Raw genomic sequence first — 393 nt, 5'->3', positions numbered from 1 at the left:
AAAAACTCTAACAATCTCACAATGGTCTCCTTTAAAGCTTTAAAAGAGATCTCAACAACATCACACACTGTATTCAGATATTTCTCCTTAGCTAACAGATACTGTATCTCTCATATTTGTCTCCTTTAAAGCTTTAGAATAGATCTCAACAACACCTGTGCTCAGATTTTTCTCCTTAGCTAAAGACTCTGGTGGTCTCACATTTGTCTCCTCCAAAGTTTTAAACAAGATCTCAACAGTGTCACACACTGTGCTCAGATATGTCTCCTAGCCTAAAGACTCTGGTGGTTTCATATGTGTCTCCTTTAAAGCTTTAGTATAGATCTCAACAACATCACACACTGTGCTCAGATTTTTCTCCTTAGCTAAAGACTCTGGTGGTCTCACATTTGT

The 393-nt window shown here is 37.7% G+C and overlaps 1 pseudogene; it reads right to left on the bottom strand.

The window, feature by feature from the left end:
• The window catches only part of LOC107659788 (MAM domain-containing glycosylphosphatidylinositol anchor protein 2-like), a 178,093-nt pseudogene that overhangs the window by 68,695 nt on the left and 109,005 nt on the right, over positions 1-393 (bottom strand).

This window comes from Sinocyclocheilus anshuiensis, unplaced genomic scaffold (genome assembly GCF_001515605.1).
Source record: "Sinocyclocheilus anshuiensis isolate Anshui unplaced genomic scaffold, SAMN03320099.WGS_v1.1 scaffold519, whole genome shotgun sequence".
Classification (NCBI taxonomy): Eukaryota; Metazoa; Chordata; class Actinopteri; order Cypriniformes; family Cyprinidae; genus Sinocyclocheilus; species Sinocyclocheilus anshuiensis.
Note: the sequence above shows the minus strand (reverse complement) of the source record. Positions and strands in the feature narration are given on the sequence as shown.